The sequence below is a fragment of the Lissotriton helveticus genome, chromosome 7 (assembly GCF_964261635.1).
Source record: "Lissotriton helveticus chromosome 7, aLisHel1.1, whole genome shotgun sequence".
In the NCBI taxonomy this organism is placed as follows: domain Eukaryota; kingdom Metazoa; phylum Chordata; class Amphibia; order Caudata; family Salamandridae; genus Lissotriton; species Lissotriton helveticus.
This window is the reverse complement of record NC_136068.1, coordinates 977,577,292-977,596,890: the sequence shown is the minus strand read 5'-3', so window position 1 is coordinate 977,596,890 and position 19,599 is coordinate 977,577,292. Positions and strand designations below refer to the sequence as shown.

Sequence of the window (19,599 nt, the reverse complement as noted above, 5' to 3'; positions counted from 1 at the left end):
TATGTACAGTAGGTCCACTTAATCTTCCTCTTGAGTCTAATCGCTATTGTTAAGAAGTTCGCTATGTTAAAAATCTCCCAAACATTAGACAGCAGCTGTAGATACAAGAGGGCAGGTTTAACTTGTCTAAAGCCCTTGTCTTTAATAAGAGGAATAATTAACCTTTTGCGAATAGGGCGAAGATGTTTGCAAAAAAAGATAAAGTGCACAGTGTCCATGATGGAAAATCCGTCACACGAACAAATCTCCAGATCTATCTCCTTAGTCCAACCTGGACGTTCTGTAAGAAGAAGATGAAATTTGTTCAATCTGAATTTTGTCAGTAAGAATCGATGGTTAGTTTTGTTAACGATTCTTAAATAGGGTTCTATTGCACTTGAGGTTATTAACAACTGATGGGCCCTTACTGTTGGTTTGCCCAGCTCCTTATCCTCTCTGGCCAGACATGCCATCATCTTGTATGTGTCTTTCACCCATTTCACATCCCCCTTCAATAGTTCATTCGGCTGATCAAACAATTCTGGGCGGCCCAATTTAACAGCTATTTTTTTGACATAATTCAGCCAGGGGATAGAGTTGCCATGCTCAAGGGCTAGGCAATCCCTGAGAATTTCATGGTTCAGCTCCATTTCGGGTTCAGCCAAATTAAAATCCATTTTAATAACGGGGCTATGGCTATACGATCTTCTAGGTATTCTACCCCACACTCTTGATGAGCGATGTAACCGGAGGTTGACTCGGGGACGGATAAGCTAGATTTCAAAAACTTATCCTCTGCCACCTGCATGGCCTTTACGTTTTTAAGCCCCCAAAGATCAGCCCCGTACATGGCTAATGAAATACATTTGGCATCGTAAATCTTCAACACAGCTTGCAACGGCTTCACCCCCAGTTTGCGAGCAAAACCCAAGACAGCCAAAATGGACCTTGCAAAAGCATTCCGTTTTGCTGCCAATTGGGGCAACCAAGTGGACTTATCATCAAAAATGACCCCTAAATATGGGAATCTTGAAACCCTGGACAGAACATTCCTTTCACAGTGCAAAGTCTTAATTCTTTTAGGTTTACTGCCCACAATCATTACATGGGATTTCGAAAAATTCACAGTGAGATCCAGCGCGTTCATAAAATCAGCAAATGAATTTAAAAGACATTGCAGTCCTACTGCTGTGCGTGCTATAAGAGCGGCATCATCGGCATAAAGTAATGCCGGAATGGAACGCTTGCCTGCCCTCGGTATGTTCTTGCACACCTCAGTGAAAATAGTGCCTAGGTCGTTAATATAAAGGATAAAATACAGCCCTGCCTAACCCCATTAGTGATCCCAATCTTACCCGTGCAATTACCCAAACGGTCATATCTGACTGTGGCCGAGAGGTCCCTATGCAGGTCAGCGAGGAAGTACACAATATTTTTTTCGATGCCAAGATTAAGAAGCAACCCCCATAATTTGGACCTATTCACACGGTCGAAGGCCGAGGAAAGGTCCATGAAGGCTAAATATAGCGTGCCCTATTGGCGATTGTGTATTTCCCAATTAATAATTGAAGGTTAAGGCTTTGATCTATAGTGCCTCGTCCTTTCCTGAACCCAAATTGTAGGCCTGAGAGGGTGTTTGTTTCAGCCAGCCAGTCTGTGAGTTTGCCTAAGACCACCCGACCCAACACTTTCACAGCAGAATCAATGAGGGAGATCGGGCGATAACAGCTAGGTTCCCCTCTATTACCTTTCTTAAAAATGGGTACAATGACGGATTCAGACCAGGTACCCGGGATACCTGATTTACATACCCTATTAAAAACATTGGTTAAAACTCTGGACCAGGTCTTGACGTCTGATTTAAAGAGGTCGTCTGGAATGCCATCAGGGCCCGGACCCTTATTACTTGTCATCTTCCTGATGGCGTCTGCCACCTCTGTCTCAGTAACCACTAAAGTATAGGGATCCACAATAGGGGTTGGTATAGTCACCTCCCCTGAGTTTTCCCCTTCATAAACTGACTTAAAATGAGAACACCACACCTGTTCCTGAATGCCACAATCCAATTGGTCATTACAAACATCATTGAAAAAGGTTTGTTTACAACAGCCCAAAATTTAGAGCTATTCTTAAGAACATCTATAGAGGTTAATTCTTCCCAGGCTGCTTCCCTAATTTCCCGTCTTCTGACTTCCAGTGCGTTTTTATAGGCTTTTCTTAATAAAGCCACAATGGGCTTATCCACTGGTTTATATTTACATTTCAGGGCAGCCATCAGCTTTTGGTTAGCTGATGAACAATTTTGGTCAAACCAGCCCACCCCAGCAGGGTCCTTCGCTTTACCTGGTCATCATCCTTGTACGTTTTAGCTATGTAATTCAAAGCCACTAGCACACTTTAATTACACCAACATGAGTCATATATTTTCAGTGATTTCCAATAACACTAGAAATAGTGTCTATATTTTTCTAGGACACCTGATTGTTAGAAAGCACCTCTACTGTTCTATTCAAATTATGTGCGATGGTTAATTAAAAAAAGATATATAGCATTTTTATTTCAAGGCTTTGACTGCCAGGTCTAGATGGCAGCATGTTTTCTTTTTTCTTCTGTTTGTAAAAAAAGACATTTATGGCGTACACTGGACATAAAAAATCTAAACAAAAAGTCTAATCACTCCGTCTAAGACAGGGGCACTGGCGCATGGGCATCTGCAGGGGAGGTAAGGAGGGGTGCTTGCCCCCCCCCGAGCACCCCTCCTTGCCCCCCCCCCCGCAGATGCCCATGCTTAGTGTCTGTCAGTCACTGCCTTCGTTTGCTGCTCATCTTTTTATTCACTCTCAGGTGTGCATTGATGGGAGATTTATATATTTATAGTGTTCTGGCGTGTGGTGCTTGCATCAGGAATTGTCTTTTGTTAAAGGTGTAAGTTGTACTTCCAGTTTTCGGCAGCAGTTGTCTGTCTCTGTCCTTTGTTGTTTTCATGCCACCGCTGGTTTCTCCGGTGGCTGCTGTTTGTTCACGATGGGTCAGGTTCTTGGCTCAGGTGAAAGGCGCCCTTCGGCTGCTTTGTTGTGCTAAAAAGTGTGCGTTACTTCATTTTACAACACCAGGCTCCCCGCGGAGCGTCTGCCTCTTGCTCTGGTGTTGTTTTTGTCCTCAGGCTGCTCCCCGCCCCTTCTCACCTCTCTGAGAGCCAGTGTCCCCTTTGACCCTCTACCTGCCGCCCTCCCCCTGCCTCTTCTCCCTGTACAAACCTTGGTGCCTTCACACTTAACGTCACTACCAGCTCGCATTTTCAGAGAGGGCCCCGGGCTCCCTATCACCGACATGAGGAGGAGGAAGAGAGAGGGGGACAGAGGAAGACTTGGCGGGGTCGGGGAGACAGATATGGTGGGGGGTGCGAGTGAACGAAGGGGGTGAGAGAAAATGAGAGAGAAGCAGTGGGGAAAGAGAGATCGAGAAGAAGGGAGGAAGATAGATGAGAGAGCAAGTGGAGGGGGGGTAAGGGGGTCTGGGTGAGGGAGCCAGTGAAGACAGCGGTCCAAAGGAGAAAGAACCAGGCCAGACAGATTAGGTCCAGGCACTGTGCACGGAGGCAGGCTCGGTTGGTCGGGAAGAGGGACAGGGAAGGGCGAGCAGAAGCAGACCAGGTCGAGCAGATCCGGGCCAGCAGATCCTCCTGAGCAGGGAGATGGCGTGATACACAATCAGAATGTAGTGTTCAGCTTTTGGGGTGCGAGGGGGTAACTTTAGGGTAGGCCTGGGCGGCAAATTCCGTTCCGCTCGCGGAATTTGGGTAATTTTGCGTTCCGCAGAGAATGCCAAATTGCCCAAAATTCTGCGTTCCGCAACTTCGCGGAATTATGTGCTTGTTCGCGTTCTCAAAATGCGTGTTCGCGATATGTTTCTCCCCGAGCACGCAAACAGTGATCGTAAACAGGAAAAAAGCATTGCAAACAAGCAATTCCGCGTGTTCGCGGAATTTCTGTGTGTTCGCGGAGATTTTTTACCATTTCACGGAACTTTGCGTAGCACGACTACGCAAATTCCGCCCACCCCTACTTTAGGGCCAGGGTGGGTGTGGGTTTTAGGGTGTCAGGGAGTAATTTTAAAGTTCACGGTGGGTTAGAGATTGGGGTGCCAAGGAGATAATTTTAATGTTCAGTGTGGGTATGGGTTTTGTGGTACTGGGGGGTAATTTTAGTGTTCGGGGCGGGTATGGGTTTTGGGGTGCAAGGGTGGGGAATTTTAGGGTTCAGGGCGGGTATGAGGTTTGGGGTGTCAGGGGGACAATTTTAGGGGTCAGGGCGGGTTCGGGGTTTAGGGTTCCAGGGGCCTAATTTTAGGGTTCAGGGTAGGTATGAGTTTTGGGGGGGCAGGGGTAATTTTAGGGTTCGGGTGGGTATGGGTTTTGGGGTGCCAGGGGGTAATTTTAGGGACCAGGGTGGGTATGGATTTTGGGGTGCGACAAAAGAAAGAGATGGCTGTGTCACAACAACCCTATGGTGTGTATGATCATATGCAGCCTGCTTCCTGCCCCCCATGGCTCCTCCTGCGCCCCAGTGTTTCTTGTGCCCCACCTGGAACACATCATGTAGGAGGATGGTGATGATGTTAACATTTTGCCTCCCCCCCCCCGGAAAAAGTTCTGCAGACGCCGACTGGCACTGGACGATTCTTCTTGGTGTTTTACATATAATTATGGATGTGCTCCACTTGCCACATATTGATGTTCTCCATCATTTGCAGAATTTTAACAGGCAAATTGTTTCTAGATCACATGGATCAAAAGTTACTAAAAACGCTACCACACATTACCATACAATAGCATGCAGAGGCAGGTCACTTTTCAGTTGCTGATTGCTGCATGTAGTGCTTAAGCTGGAATTAATGGGATGAAACCAGTGCTTTAAATGGACCGGTACTGTCCGGTACTGCCTGCTTGTTTTGGAGAAGTGCCGGTACTTTCCAATTAAAAGTACTGCGTCACTCTTGAGAAGTGCCGGTACTCTCACTCTCAAAATAAAAAAGTGCCGGTATTCAGTACCGGTCCATTTAAAGCACTGGTTTCATCCCATTAATTCCAGCTTAATTTATATTATTTGTCATAGTCAAATAGATTGGCTTCTTATCTCGTCCTTTCAAGGTTTTGAGAGGCTCAAAGTAAACTGGCTGACCTTCCCAATCCTTTTCCTGCTGGCTCACGGACACTTGGCAGTGGTAATTCACCTGAATGATGAGGTACATGAAGTAGGGGCTCTGGCAGGAGAAACAAAAAGTGATGCTCTGTGCTGATAATGTATTAGTGATGTCAGCAACGGGAAACAACCATTACAACGCAGTCATTACAACACACTACCTTTACAACGCAGCTGTTACAACGCAACTGCCTTTACATCGCATGCCATTACAATGCATGCCATTACAACGCAGTCATTACAACGCACTACCTTTACAACACAGCTGTTACAACGCAACTGCCTTTACATCGCATGCCATTACAATGCATGCCATTGCAACGCATATCACTACAATGCATTATAAGGTAAGTAATGGGGATTTTTTTGTTTTAGGGTGGGTATGGGTTTTGGGGTACATGGGGATAGTACTTTTACCGAAATCACTATCCACCACTTACCCTACTGTTGCACTCACTGGAGAGGGAACAGTCATTTTTACCCCAACACTATCCAACACTTACCCTACTGTTGCACTCACTGTAGTGGGAATAGTAATTTTTACTCCTACACTCTCCAACACCTACCCCACTGTTGCTTCAAAAGTATTATGCGTTGTAATAGTATACGTTGTAATGGCAGTTTCTAAAAATGCGTTGTGATGGCATGTGTTGTAAAATCATGCGTTGGAATGGTAGTTGCGATCTAAAAACCACGTTGTAAAGGTATGCGTTGTAATTGTTTGCATTGTAACATCATATATTCATCAGCAACTTCTTTACCAGCTCTTATATTTCATAACTCAATCTTCTACCAATTTTCAGGCTATAGAAAATATTGGACATGATGTGAAGCTGTGCCACTGACCAAATGCACCACTAACGTTCCAATAGGGGACACACCTTTTAGATGGGTAAATTCTCACCTCAAATATTTGGGCACTATGATTAACAGTGGGTTAGAAAATGATTTGAGATGTCTTATTACCATTATTAAACACACTGCCAAATGACTTATTGATCCGGAATCAATTGCAAATCTCCATTTATGGGTGAGAGGATAGGTTGTCCAAATTAACATGGACCTCGATGTACCTGCGTTTTTGCCATGATTCTCTTAAAAAGATCTTCGAGGGAGAAATAAAAACTTTAATTTGGAATGGGGTCATTGCTTATGATGCCTACTGTGATGCCTACTGGGCTCATCCACAATACATTTAAATCACTCTGCCATCTTTGTCTGTATATATGCAAATTTCGGGGAGTAGTTTCTGGTTTATACAGGATGACCAGTGACACTCAAAGTACGGCCAGGGGGCTGCCTGCGGCCCTCCTGACCTTTACATGCGGCCCCCTGAGCAGCAGCAGCAATGGGCTGCTGTTTACTCGACTCAGCACTAACGTAAAACATGTTTTTTTTAATGTACACCAAGCACTTATTTAAAAGTAAATTACAGTTAACCAAAAGGAAGTTACCAGGCCTTTAATTTTAGAAAACCCTTCATTTTTGAAGACAGCAAACATAAAAATAGGATAGTCTTTTAAAAATTCAAAAGGTGCATTTCACTGATCTGAAGAACCATTTCACCTCAGTAAATCAAATTGTAAAGGTGCATTCAGAAGTATATATTTAAAGTGATAGTTTTTAAACATGAATTTAGAAACATTCAGGCTCCCACCCTGGCAATAATGCCATTAGTGATTACATCCAAGTACAGGAGATGTTTTTGTACAGCACATATCCTGAAGTCATGTATTTTGAGGTCCGCTTATATTTGATGATATTGAAGAAAAAGGAGAGAAATTGAAATAAAACAATTACCCAGGATCACACAATTTGGTCAAGTGGCGAATCCCAGGTTTTCTACTTTCACATTGTGCAATTGAGATCAGCCAGTAGATATACATGCTTCACCTCCACCATGTCCACTTTACACCCCCAACCCCGCTGGCATCAGTGCAGCCCTCGGTAACACCAAAGACCAAACTTTGCGGCCCCGGGAAAATGTTTGTGAGTACCCATGTTGTAGACTATTTATTCTCACATTCCATGGTTAATTGGCTCAGAGTCTGGTGGGAACATTGATTATCATCAGAGTCCTCAAATGATAATTGGAATGATACTGTTCTGTATCAAGAAAAAGGGAAAAGAGTGGCACATATTTAATTTTTTTATTTTGCATCGCTAGAATTAGTCCCTTCCAGGCTGCTAGCAGTAAACCTTAGCACGACTTTAAGGTTGGAGATGTGATATCATGGAAATACTATGGGAATGCTTGAAGATACACTTTACTAGTCAGCCATTTTGGGATGAGATGAAAGGGAACTTGGTATTGACAGGACCTTTCTCTATGCAGGGCGTGTTACTGACACAGTTGGTATCCCAGCAATCTCACACCAGGGTTCGGCAATGGTTTTGCGCTTCACTGGCTGTTACCAAAATTGCCATATTAGTAGACCTGTAGACGACTCCAGCAATCGTGATCTGTAACACCTGACTGAAAGATAGGTTTTCTATGAAATATTTGGAAAAATCATATATAAACAAAATGTCCCGACAAGTACAATTCAGGAAATTTCTGATATTGTTCTGCAAATGTAAGGAGGAAGGTTCTTTATCTGTATATCCATGTAAATACTATTGCATGGGGGAAGAGTATAGGGATACGCATACAATTTGTTTGTTCTATTTTTCAAGAAGTATTGGAACATGATGAGGTTCGAAATAATAGAAAGGGCAGGGGATAGGTTAGAGTATTTGCGATTCGCTATTAAGGAATTTGTAGCAATCGCACTTTATTTTGCGATTCTTACCTGCATAAGGGATTGCGATTCCTTAAAAATTGTAATTTAGGAATCACAATTACTTACTTTGATGCATGTGGCCCTTAATTTCTAGGTGCTGATTCTAGTCCCACGTAATTTATAATGTTTCTCGTGCTCAATTCAACTGCAATATTACTGACTAATCACAATAAAGCATTGTTTAGAAATGATCTGCAGATGGCTGAGGTGTTCTTAAGCTGTTGCCGAGGATCAAAATGCCATCAAAGTACGCACCAGAAAACTACAGCCATAATACTTTGGCCATTAGACTCTGAAACGTAAAACGTGTCTTATACAACCCCAAGGGAAGAACGTGAAGTGACCTTCGAAAGAAGGCCTTGGGATGCAGGAAAAGCTGTTCCTTCTGTTTTCCTATCGGGATGGGTTTACGTCAGCATGCTATTGTACTGAAAGGAAATAAAGATACACTCGCATAATTCACATAATTTGTTTCGCATTCTGTTTATTACACACAATTCCTGAGACTATGTCATTATGCCACATTATGTGGCATTCATGATTAAAATCTACTGTGAATGTGCCACATGTTGTAAATAAATGACCGCGAATTCACTGGAACAACAGAACCTAAGGCTGTTGCTGAAATTTCAGTAATTATGTGAAAGCAAATTACGTGAATTTTGCACAGCCCGGCTTTCGGTGAGTCTGAGGTTGGCACGAGCTGTTGCCGTTCTGTCCTAATTTTTCTGTTAATTTGGCAGACTACAAGTGTAGAATAGCCACCAAAACTGGGAGAGCGCCTAGACAAATTAGAAATCACTAAGGGGAGAATGTACTTCCATCATGAGCCATGGCAGGAGAATAAGAGAGGTTAATTGGCTGGCCCATTCTTTGATCATTTCTGGCCTCATCATTTTGTCCATTTAGCCTCAAGTGCACATTCCCACAGATCCCAGGATGTGATAGCAGAGCTGTTGGAACTCGATTAGCGGTCTGTATGGCACAAACGTTTCTTTTGATTCTATCTCGGAGAATGGAAATAATTTTTAAAACAATCTTTTAAAAAATGACTTCATTTCTCTTCACAATTCTGATCTTCTGGAAACCAAACTAGGCAGCCCATTTATTGGCCCAAGTTTTATGTATCTTCCATGTATTGAGAGACCCAGGATCAACTCTATTCTCTTGGTGAAATCATCCGTGCCTTGGCAGTACTGTACTCCTTTCCTTTCTCGTTGGTTCTGCCCGAAGTTCGGCTCTCCTGTGACCACTGCCATGACATAGTACCTGTAAGAGTACCAGCATCTTTTTAGCGTTGTAGAACATACAGCTATCCTATGTTTACAGCAGCATGTTTGTATGTACGGGAACGGCAAGATCATGGTGCACGTATAACAGCCTCTGCTTTATTTTCATGAGACATGTTAGGCATTTTGAAGCTTACATGTATCTGCTTTTGATTATTCGAAGATCTGAAAGCATCTCAGTGATTTTTATTGCTTAGTTGTTCAAATAGGCTTAATTCAGTGGGTGCCAGGGGGCCATCATATTGCTAAAACTACAAATAGATTGAAATGATCTCTCTTTTTTAACAGCTGTTTGAGCAGTTTGTTGAAGTATTCCAGTGGTTTACATACATGAGGATGATACATTGATGTATAGAATGCCCAGATGTTGCAATAATTAGCACATGTTGCTCCTCATTTGTGGAAGGACATTGTCCCTTGCCATCGGGCTGGCTTTTGGAAACCAGGCTTGAGAAATTATGAATTTTGGCGCATCAGTTTAATGGTGCTCCTTAAATTAAGTAGCTAAAGCATTAATGGGTGTTAGCTGCTAAAGTCCAGTATAATTAGGAAAACACAAACATTTGATGGAGGCTTCCATTGGCCTCACATGCTAACTCCTTCATGAGATATGAACGGTAAGTATTTATTGTAAAGGAGCCGAAAGAGTAATTCCAGCCTTGATTTGTCACAGCAATGCTTCAAGTGGTCATAAATCTCTTAGGAGAATTTTTTATAGAAGGTACTGGGGTATCTTTTGACCTCCAGTTGTCCCCATTAGATGTTGAGATAGGCTAAGTAAAGAGCTTTTTTCTTGGAAGGACTGGAGCACCAACCCACTGAATTCACTTCCTAAGCATATAGATGAAGTAAAAGGGAAACCTGCTCAGGAGGGCTCTCGTCAAGCAAATCCATGACACAATTATGGTGCCTAAACCGGAAGTCTCTTATAAGAACGTTCTCACTCTCTGCTCTGTTGGATATGAAGAGGAGCCAGCTTTAAGCTGAATAATGAGTGGCATGTAGGGAGGACCTTCGGGTGTTTTACCCTCAACACTACTCCCCATTTTAAGTTTACGTTTCGGGTTGGCTAAATTGCACTTGGTACCAGTTCACCATTGGTTGAGAACTCTCTGATGTCACATGCAAAATCATAAGACTGCCCCTCCCTCTGCTTAGTTTCAATTTTCTCAAAAGTACATTTTTAACCCTTTGTAGAGGGGTAAACTTGGGACAGTTCTCCATGTGGGTAGTAATGTTTATTGCACTGTGGGCCTGTAGCAGAGTATCAGGAAAACAAAGTTCAGTCAGTGCAGGGGCTCCAGGGACCAGATTTGTGAGGAGCCTATTGCATTCCAGTTATGGATGTATTTTACTAAGCCAAACTAACCATCTGCCTTGTTTGCATTAGGGCCTACGCCCCTAAGATTTACTTTAAGGGTAGGCTTCAAAACCTCTAAGGTTGTTGTGGAGTATCTACAAATGTTATAGTATATGAGCTTCAGGCCACACAGCAGGGGATTTTTTAGTGGTTGGTTTGTGTTGCAAATGCTACCTTTATCTTACCACTTGCAGCCCATGTGGATCGCTTTGTAACTCCTTTGATATTAGCAATCAGAAGACAGATCCTTAAAAGTACGTTGACTTTTTTCTACTCTTAGTAGGTGGCTGTTCGCTCCTGTTATTAATAACAGGCTGGTTAAGCCATAGCATGATGCTATTAGAACATTGCTGACCATGGAACTGGGAGCCCATCTTGTTTATCCCTGATTTAGCCCCTGAGCAAAACTCATCTGGTTCTGGAGAAATCACCTCACACCTACTACTAGTAAACAACCTATGTGAATTGACCCACTGCAACGTAGAGCTAGGCCGTCGCCTAATCCCGAAAGCATGCTGCGTTCGATTTATCACAAAGCATTGTTAAAAGTGCACAGAGTCAATCATCAATCAGGGTTCCATGTTCTGTGATTTAATTTCCTTGGCAGCATTCAATTGGAATCCTGCCTTGGTCTGCAAGAGAGAATAAATATGCAGATGCCTCCATTGTGTTGGTCGCCTTTTGCAGCAAAATAGCTGTCTGTGCCTCTTCCTCTCCTATGGAGAGCGCATCCCTGGAGGAGTGCTGTCAGGAGACAGGGATGTTTTCTCTGTGAGCCGGTCTACCCCTCCTATGGAGGACACATCCCCTGGGAAGCAGTCCCAGAAGAGGGTGATGTTTTCTCTTGAAACAGGTCTTCCCTTGGATGGAGTTCTAGACATCGGTAATGTGTACCTAAGCAGAAAACTCTCAGTAATTGGCCCGGTGGGACCGTTATTTTCGATGTTGTCTTTGTTGTGAGCAGAGACATGCCGTCAGCGTCCCCTGCGTCTCAGGAGGCGCCAGAGGTTAGAGAGAGGCAGGTGCAGAGCACAAGAACAGGGGTTTCAGCTCAAGTCAAAGTCCGCGGTGGACGCAGGTGGAACGAGTTCTCCCATTCATTTTAGAAGGCCTTAGACCAGTGGTCTTCAAACTTCTTAATGCTGCGCCCCCCTGTCAAAAAAAGGCATGGGGGCCCGCTCATTTTTTTCACAATTATTCTGCTGAATTGGCAATTTTTAAATCTGTCTAAACATATTTAAACTTTGCAGTTAAGCTCTGTTACCCCTTTTTACATATACTCCCATTAGGGATATACATGAGAAAAGTTGATATTTATGGCCCATTGCAGAATGATTTACTGCTGCTCATGTTTTTAACACTTAAAACAAAGCATGATGCTTCTCTTGGCCAGAGACTGCCCCCCTACCCCCAAAACCACTTAAGCCCCCCCCCCCCCTTGCGGGTAGAGGGGGAGGAGAGGGGCTCTCCTCAGTTTGAAGACCTCTGCCTTAGATTGAGGCTGAGTGAGGCCAGATGACTTTTACAATGCTGTTCAAGGCTTCTGCTATCCCTTTGCCTTTGCCCAACTGCCACTGCTGTTCTAATTTGTAAACAATATATATAATTGATGTACAGTTCTACTGTAGCCTTACAGGATGTTTTTAAAGGAACATCCTCCTCAGGACTGCAGCTCATAGCTCAGAAGTGGACTGCCGACCTTTGACCCTTTGATCCCTTAACGATATTGAAGTATGATGCTTTTCTTATTTGATACTGGATAAGGACACTTGCAGTAAAAAACATCAATAGCAAACAATTAAAACATTTGCTTATGCAGGGAAACGTGCCGTTTCTTAAATCTAACTCGTACGTCACAGACACCTGTTCAAAAATGTTATCACTATCCTCAAGTATCTCTTTATATGTGGAAGAAATGCAAGCGACTTTCATAACGTAAAACTCTTTTCACATATCCCTCCTGGAATTAGATAATGTATAACATGATACACACTACTGCACAATTCCACATTATCATGTATCACAAATAAATGCATCGACCACACCTAAATTTCAAAATGGGATTGATACATTTAAGGGTGCACTGATTCTGTAGCAATCTTTACATTCTGTAATTTATGTTTTATTGCATGGCAATAATTATTTCATAATAAAGACATGATTAAATGTTTACTAAGGTATTATTTTTAAATGTGAGTGTGCGTGTGTGTTGCCATACACATTTTCTGCTTTACATTCAGAAACAAAAAATATAGGTATATCTATGGGTTAGTTATGAATGCATGCATTGTAGACAGATATTTCCATTCGTATATGAGGTGGCAAACATTATATCTCCGCTTTGACAATAACAAGGAATATTATCTTTAAAGTGAGTGTTATCATATGGCTGTGACACCCCTTCCTGTGACACTCCTAATTTGGTGATGTTGCACAATTCATATGCTAATTTGTCCCCCCACCTCTATGTTTGAGGACTTGTGTCCTGAGTGGATCCCACCCCTCGGTCACATTGCTGCGTGCACTGTACGCCCAGACACATGTTCATGGTTGCTTATTCCCATCCCACAGCTGAGGAGAAAGATCTCTATGCATGTCTGTGGTATTTGTACAGCGTGAACCTAACCAAAAAGGGAGCTGAGCATTGTACAAAGGTCAAGACCCATCTATAGGGCACAGTTACAGTGAGCACCGGTGTATATTTCAAATTAATCACTAGGCACACATATTAGTGGTACAATGAAACCTGGGAGGGCACGTTGTGAGGCTGAGTGGGAGAATAGAACTCCATATCCTTTCCATCCTCATTTTCCACCAAAAGCCACACTTCTCATTCCTACACCACCTGTCCTCAGAATATGTTTCACCACAAAAACCTTTCATTTTCTACAGCATTATAGCTCCCTCCCGACGGCTATATCATCTGTTAAAGGCCCTGAACCTGAGTTATTTGTCTGAGTCACAGGCAGGGGCCTATAACGATAAGGTGGGCCTTAAACAACTGGTATAGCTAGAGACACAAGGGCTATAATACTATTAGAGCATTCCACCCTCTGAGGGTAGAATGTTCTAAATTAATAGGGCGGACCTGAAAGACAAGCATTGGAATGTTGGAGCTGAAGGCTTATACGAGCCAATATTAGCACTGAACCACAACATTGTTTTCAATAGAGATCTCAACATTCCAATGTTCTTATATAGTCTTATAGCCTACCATAACAGGCTATATCGGCCTTTGAAGGCCTGCTTCAGTGTTAAACGCCTGAGCTGAAGGAAAGTGCCTTTAACAAGAGAGCGGGCCTTTAGTGTACGATATAGCCTGCTAAGGCAGGCTCTAATCACATTCCGCCGATTGAGGTCAGAACGTCCTAATTATAAAAAACAATGGCTCTCTGAACTCGAGGGGGTTGAAATCCCAGAGGCTCCGAAGCCTTTGATTCACAGCTGTTTCTGTGATTGTTCAGTGGCTACAGCCACGCGCAGGGCCACATATGTTAGCTGATGAACATTCACAGCAATATCTGTGAAAGGGGGTGAAGTCAGCCCCTGGCTATTCCTTGGCTCGACTAAACTGCTTTTTTAGGTCTTGTCTAGACAGCACATGCACTGTCCCGAAGAGACATGTTGCGTTTAATCTGAGGGCTTCTGCCCACCCACAGGCTTCCCATTTGCTCGCTCCATTGTCTGTCTCATATTGTTTGTCACCATTAGACCCTGGCTTGCATGATCATGCCTCTTCTTGTGTTTAGCCCTCCCCCAGAGCATAGACCAATTACTTGTAAACATCCACTGCTCCAGTTTTTATAACTATTTTAGGGCCTACTTTATTCTTTCTTTTTCACCACTCTACACATTGCTCATGCTTTAACGAGCTCCATCTCCTTTCACATACCCTAATGCCCCATCCACAGATCACCCTGTCACTGCATTTCCCGTCATTGCTGCTTTCCATTTCCCCTGCCTCCTCCCTTCCGTCTCTACTTGCTTTCTCGCATCTCCTGGTGTTTGCCCCATCCACAAATCACCTCCTTCCCTGTCACTGCTTTAAACCCCCATTGTAGTCTGTTTCAACAATTGCTCCTGCAAACTTGATATGTCGAACCTTACCGGCTCTTTCAGCTGTAAACTCTGCCGTTGGTCTTCCATCAAAACCCCTGCCCATTCGCCCACCCCCATATCCCTCCCCAGGGCTAGCAAGCCGCCCTTTAAAGGTGGGCTAATAAATGCACGCTCTATGTGTAAACATAGCCAAGACATACGAGACCTCATTCTCGATTCTGACCTTGACTGCCTCCTGATAACTGAAACCTGGCTAACGGAAGACAGCAATCCGGACTTAGCCATTGCCCTCCCCCAGGGTTTTTCCATATTCAGACATGACAGACAGAAAGGGAGAGGCGGAGGAGTTGCAATAATACTGAAAAATAGTTACACCTGTCACACTTTTAACTTGGACCCCTTAAAAAACACCGAAGGCCTTGGTTTCTCAATCAAACTCAACGAATCCTCGTCCTTCTCAGGTGGCCTGATCTATCGCCCACCCGGTAGTGCTTCCAGGTTCCTAGACACATTGAGCGACTCTCTGGGTCATCTTTTACTCAGATACCCACACTTCACCCTACTCGGGGATTTTAACCTACATCTGGAGTCCAAATCCGCCACACAGACCAACAACTTTCTACAGACCCTAGAAATATTCAACCTTCAGCAAAGTGTTACATTGCCCACTCATTCCCTAGGGCATACACTCGACGGTGTTTGTTCCAACTTTCCCCTTCTAACTACCCTACCCCCTGTCCCTCAAATTTGGACGGATCACAGCCTGATCCTGTTCCACATCAAAACCTTACGCTCACAAACCGCCAGTAAGCCCAATCCACATTTTGACAATTCTGTCAACTGGAAAAAGGTTCAAGAAATTCTTGCACTTAATCCTATCCCCCAATCTCAGGCCCCCACTTTCACCGGCGACGTTGAACACGACGCAAATCTTTTTCACATCTGGATCTCTCAAGAAATCAGAACTCGGAACCCTCCTAATCGCCCCCACAGAACAGATAAAAATCCCAAATCCAATGCCCCCTGGTTCACCCCCGAACTTGTCACATCCCACCTATTGTGTAGAAAAGCTGAACGTAAATGGCGTAGAACGTATGACAAAGCTGATCGTCTTTCATATATCCAACTAAGAAAAATTTACCACTCCAACATTAAATCTGCCAAAAAAATCTTCTACGTCAACGCCATTAAGGAGTCCAATCAGAAACAAAAAACTCTTTTTTCAATAGTGAAATCATTCACTCAGCCCAAAGCGTTACAACCCGAAATTCCCCCATCACAAGATCTTTGTAACAAAATAGCTAACTACTTTGAGGAAAAAATTGACGCCATTCAAAAAAAATTTCCCCCCCCACAAACAATTCAAGACTCACGCAATTCGCCTCAGAAAGATTCTCCAGGCGGTAGTCTTAAAAGTTTCTCTCCTGTTACCTTAGATCAAACCAGAGAAGTCATCCTGGCGTGCAAATCGGGTTCTCCTTCCGACCCCTGCCCACACAAAATTCTCCACCAACTCATCGACGTGATGAATCCAATCATTAATCTTATCGTTAACTCATCGCTTCGCACTGGATCTGTCCCTCGCCTGTGGAAACAGGGAATAGTTAAACCCCTTATGAAAAAAGCCAACAAATCCACGTCCGACCTCACCAATCTTCGTCCAATTTCACTCCTCCCAGCTCTGGGGAAAATCACCGAACAAATGGTTTACAGAGAACTCAAACGATATCTTGAAGCTCACAATGTACTCCATCCGCAACAATCTGGTTTTCGCCCCAATCATTCTACCGAAACAGCACTGATCGAACTTTCAGACTCAATAAAGATGCTACAAGACCAGAAGAAGAATGCCATCCTCATTCTTCTCGACCTTACTGCGGCGTTCGATACTATCTCCCACTCCATCCTGATTAGTAGACTGACGGACATAGGGATTTCTGAAGTGGCCCTATCTTGGATAAAATCCTTTTTAACCGACAGATCCCAAACTGTCGCTCTTGGTCCCTACCACTCCAAAGAGAAGAGGGTTTCCTCTTGTGTCCCCCAGGGCTCCATCCTGAGCCCCCTCCTCTTTAACATTTACCTTATCCCACTCATATCCCTGATTGAGTCATTCGGCATACCAGTAACATCGTATGCCGATGACACGCAACTCATCGTACCCCTAGAGGATAACTCGACCAAGGCAGAGCTCAACCTCAAAAACTGTCTGAAGGCTGTCTTCCAATGGATGGATACTAACCATCTCAAATGCAACTCCAGCAAAACGGAGATCCTCCCCATTGGAAGAAATACCATCTTCTGCCCAGCCCGCTGGTGGCCAGAAGACTCAGCTGCCCCCCCCCCCAGACAGTAACAACTGCAAGGAATCTTGGCGTCCTGTTCGATACAGACTTATCCTTCGACCAACACGTCAGGTCTGTAGCGGGCCGATGCTTCGGAATGATAAAATCTCTAAAAAAAGTCTTCGACTTTCTACCGCTCGACTCCAGGAAAACCGTTACAGTGGCCCTAATAATCTCACGCTTGGACTACTGTAATGGTCTCCTTGCTGGAGCTAAAAAGGCTACACTCAATAAGCTCCAAAGTGTACTTCACACCGCAGCCCGACTGGTTCTAAAGCTACCCAGAAAATCATCAATATCCGCAGCTCTAAGATCCTTGCACTGGCTCCCACTTCACAAAAGAATATTTTTCAAGATGCTGATTGTCGCCTTCCGGGCTTTCAATAAATCCGGCCCTAAATACCTTACCCGACGCTTCCCCCACTACATCCCGAGTAGATCCCTCCGCTCCTCCCATGACAACCTCATCCTACCAGTCAGGTTTAACATGAAGACAAAAGGTGGAAAAACCCTCAGCTTCTTAGCCACAAAAGCCTGGAACCTCATGCCCAAAAATCTCAGACACCAAACTCAAGAAAAACCCTTCAGAAAACTGCTAAAAACTTGGATTTTTAACCTTCCGGATGACTACACCAAGGCAGCCATATAATTCCCACAGCCACTACGAAATGTTTCGATCCCCTACCTGGAAATCCAGCGCCATGATGCTCCTTCCGGAGCGAACGCTGCGCTTTATAAATACCCCCACAAATTACAAAAATTCTAGTGAGTGGTGGTGTTCTGCCTTTTAATGTCTTGTTAATATATAGCTGACGTGCTGATTGGAGCATATGTGCATGACTGCTATTACTTGGCCCACATTTAGTTTCCGTTTATTTTCCATGTGTGTGGGTACTAGGTGTATGTACATGTTTATTCCATATATGGTCATTCAGCCAGCGGCGGCTGCTCCGCTGTGGCGGAGGAAAATGACCCCCCATCAGCCTCAAAACTTTAAAAACAAAACAATGATAAACATTTTTATTATCGTTTTCTTTTTCTAACACTAACTGAGGCATAGGTGCATTGCCGTGATGGAGGGGGAGTGGGGAGTAGAACACTGTTGTCAGTGCACATGACAATTTGGCTGGCCATCTTAGGTAGATCAAGTCATCTTGCGCAGTGACGCTCTCTCCAACCCCAGCTGCATTGCTGGGTTGGAAAGAGCAAGCACAGGCTCCCAGTATCACTGGGAGCTCAAATCCTCGGCGCTCAGGCCAATACTAATGCTGCTTTCAGCATCATGAAAGCAGCTTCAGGGTTGGCCGCAGGGGATTGTGGGAATCTGTGCTCATGACAGCAGAGCAGAAGAGTGGAGATATGGTGAAGCAGAAGGTAAGTTATATGTTTTTTTTTGTCTTTTTTGTTTGTCCTTCGTCCCCCTTCACCTCCCCACCACTCTGCCGGGACACAAGCCACTACTACGTTCAGCAATAGTGTTTATAGCTGGAGAATCAGACCTAAAGTGAATCATGTATGTGTGGCATCCCTGACAGGCATGTAAAAAGCTTCTAAAGTATACTCACTAAAAGTACGTTCTCAAGCAAAACGCAGACACAAAGGGAAAGAGGGTCCCCACTTGTGAAGTGTGATCCGCATTGGAGCCAGGAAGAATATGTGCGTCTAGAGGATGGGAAGGAGGAGTGAGGTGGTAAAGAACTTTTCTTAGGACGAGAAACCTCACTCACCCAAGGGTGAAATGCTTCATCATGGGGCTCCCTCCTCACACCAGGGCCGCAAGGTACCTGGTGTGGGCTACAACTCTATTGGTCAAGAAGAAGAGCTGGGATGTTTTCTAAGGAGAATGGACCAGAGATGATGGAGAGAGAGGAGCAGAGTGCAAAAAGTGAAATCATTTAGAATAAAATTGGCTCTGGGAGACCAAAGTCTTTAATGTGTGGCATCGCAGGACAGGATTAAAAGATTAGAGGACTAGGGCTTACCAATAAATATACCCCTAAATTAGGTCAACATGTTTCTGCCTATATGTGACCCCTAATGGGGTTCAGAGGCATTCTTCAGAACCACAAGGTTAGTCACTCTGCAATCAAATCACTATACTAATATCTCAAAATGTGTATCAGTGTATACTGGTCATTACAAAACAAACTTCAGTCTTTGTGAGAGAGGGCCCCAGGGTTGATGTTACCAGGGTACACCGTTGCATCTGAAAGACATAAACATACACAAAGAAAAAAGAGGAGATGGAAAAAAAAGAAGAAGGGACCAATTGGTAAATATAAAATCATCAAAGAAACAGTCCCAAAAACCACCTCTAGATGGTATAAACATTTCAGGGTTACCTGATGGGGATTTTCAATACCTCTCTTCAGACTTATTGGTACCCCACTATGCTTCTAAAATACCTGTGTCTACTGCTGTAATCAGTGCTTTAAATGGAAAAAAATAACTGCAGGTACTCATTAGATTGAGTTAGGGGTGTGGCTAGTGGGCGGAGTTAGAGGCGGGGTGAGACATGATGATAGAAAACACTTCTATTGAGTATTCATTTTGCCCTTGACAGTTGTCTTAAACTTTCCATAT

General features: G+C 43.9%; 1 protein-coding gene across 2 annotated transcripts in view; it reads left to right on the top strand.

Moving 5' to 3' along the window:
• The window catches only part of CAMK2A (calcium/calmodulin dependent protein kinase II alpha), a 602,280-nt gene that overhangs the window by 338,534 nt on the left and 244,147 nt on the right, over window positions 1–19,599 (top strand). The gene's annotated exons all lie outside the window — the stretch shown is intronic.